Genomic DNA, 2,594 nt, shown 5'->3' with positions numbered 1-2,594 from the left:
GTTATCAGCATGACAGAACATTCTCGAAAGGAAAGTAGCGAGCGCAGCGTTTTCAAGAAAGGAAACGCAAGCAAGACAGATGACGATTATCATTGCGGAGCAAATAGACGTGGTGTAGTAGATTTGTTTAAGAGTGCAGCAGAAGTACAGTTCCGACCTTCCTAATACGTGTTCCACAATATAAAAAAGTTTACACCACGTTGTCCCCAAAGAATAACCGTTAGCTAAGTTGCGTGCCAATTTCTTGAACGCTTGCCCGCCCGGTACATCCAAGTTGCCTACGGCATGCACGTTGACAGCGTGACACAGCTTTCTTAGCAGTGTTATAGATCGGGCTAGTTTGAATTTGACGACGCAACTTCGTAGCGCGAAAACAAAGAACTAAACCGAAGTCATTTCTCCTGTAAAGTATTTATGCCTTTGGCCTTCTTCGTCGTCGTTTGCCCCCGCTCTGCGAAGATACTCTGTATAGCAAAAATGATCTGCGCCCGTCCTTGTCCCATGCTGCCTCTGTGGTCCGTTTGTTAGCGCAGTTAAACAATGTTCGCTAATATGTACGAACTCGCCCAACAACAAGTTCTGCTAAACTTCATTACCCCGGAAGGAAGTAATGTTTGGCCACTTGGAGTTCTCGAAATCTTAGCCAAGGCGACGAAGAGAGTTAACGAAATCGCAAAACACTATTAACACAAATCTGTGTATGTAGAAAAAGACTAAGGAAAATGAAGAAGCACACGAATAATGTACACGTGAATAAGTCATAAGAGTACATTGAAAAAAAAAAAAACAATACAGAAATTACTGTTCACAAAAATTAATAACCTTCGCTCCCGGGATACTTCCACTAATGAGGTACGTATTTGTCTCCTCTATCCGTGATTAACCTCTTGATCTTTGATCTAACGAACTAATGGAAAGCGTGCATATGACAGCGTTTCAAACTTCTTGCAGAACGGTGTAAAGTGTAATTAAACAAGAAGGTCGGCGGTCAATGTATACATACAGAGCCCGTTTCCAACACAAGTGGCCTTAAAAATGGGATTGTTGCATCTATTTATGTGTTATTCGTTCATTCTGAAAAAAAAACATTGTTCTTCAAGTGCTGGAATCCGGATTACGGGTATGTCAAGGAAAGTTGCTTTTACTTTGAAATCATTCATACTTTCTTTTGGTAAAAACACATTTTCTTTATTAGCGGCGTTTTAAGACACGTGAAAGCGTGTACACAACGTGGCTCACTTCGTTTTCGCTACACAATATTCTTGTGATAACGCTGCAAGTGCAAAAGGTAGCAAGGAAAAATACAGTGCGACTGAACAAAAGTTCAACAAATACAACTGCCCGTGGGTACATCGAAGAGAAAGCCCTTTCCGTGCCGACGTTACAAACGCAACACGCCAGAACACGTGCTAAAGTCTTATGTGCTTTATGCCACAAACATCGCTCGTGTACACAGAAGCATGCTAGGCATTGGAGCTTCACTGCATAAGCGACAGTGTGACGCAAAAATTAGAAAAGAACTACGCCGCGTTTCGCATAAAAGAAATCACTGAGGCTACGCACGCTGTCGTAAGCTTATTCGTAAAGTTTTAAACCCGCTGTGCCTAATCTAAAAAAGAGAAGCGCACATGCACAAATTCAATAGTTCATGGTGTTGAAACGTGCGGTAATCACATTTAGTAACATATAGAGATGCCTGATACTTCCAGTATCCATCCTAATGTCAGTATAGCACTGGGTTGTCATTATCCTGACAACGCACTCAACATTTTTAGTAATTTTATTCGTGCCTATCTAATGCATGGTGCTCTTTAACAGGCTTTTACGGTCAGCATCACCTGTCCCATGTTTTTTTGCAGTTTAAAAGAAAGGGCTCCATGCTATCATAAGCCTTTACAGAAAAAGTCATAGCAGTGCCATTAGTTTCCGTGCTGTATAAGACTAAATAAACGTAGAACGGACCAAGCCTAATCTAATGAATGATTGCTTCAACAGAGAGTGGCTGATCTTCATTAATACAGAAATCTTTATCGATATCTTTCTGTTCTTGAGAAGTAGTTCGTTACTCATTTTTGATGGAACACTAGGAATGAAAGGTTAACAGCAGGTGTGTCTATAGATCAGCCTGGTTTCCTTTCTGAATTCATTAATCATATGAAGGAAAGAGGACCTGCATGATTTCCACTTGCATACAAACATTTCAATGAATCCCATACTCTAAGATGCGAGAACCACCGGACATGAAGTTGTTTTGCGACTCCTACATTACCCAACTAATGAAAAATAACGCGTAGCAGCACTTTACCACATTGCTTCATTACGTTGTTCTATTCTCAGCAACAATACAGGTATTTATTGATTTGTTCCCCGGTCAATTCGAAATTGGAACACTTTGCACAGCTTCATCGTTTCGATCAACCAGCTTGTTGCATTTAACATAGCACTTGATGATCACGTGATGTAATATATTGCTTACATTTTGCCCTGTTACTTAGAGCTTGACGTATGCATATTTTGATGTGTTTCTTATTATATTTTACTTATTAATTATTGCCATTTCTCTTGTTATATTGGGTGCTCGTTTCGGCCAACTC

This window comes from Dermacentor variabilis, chromosome 11 (assembly GCF_050947875.1).
Source record: "Dermacentor variabilis isolate Ectoservices chromosome 11, ASM5094787v1, whole genome shotgun sequence".
NCBI classification, from domain to species: domain Eukaryota; kingdom Metazoa; phylum Arthropoda; class Arachnida; order Ixodida; family Ixodidae; genus Dermacentor; species Dermacentor variabilis.
This window is presented reverse-complemented; position numbering follows the sequence as displayed.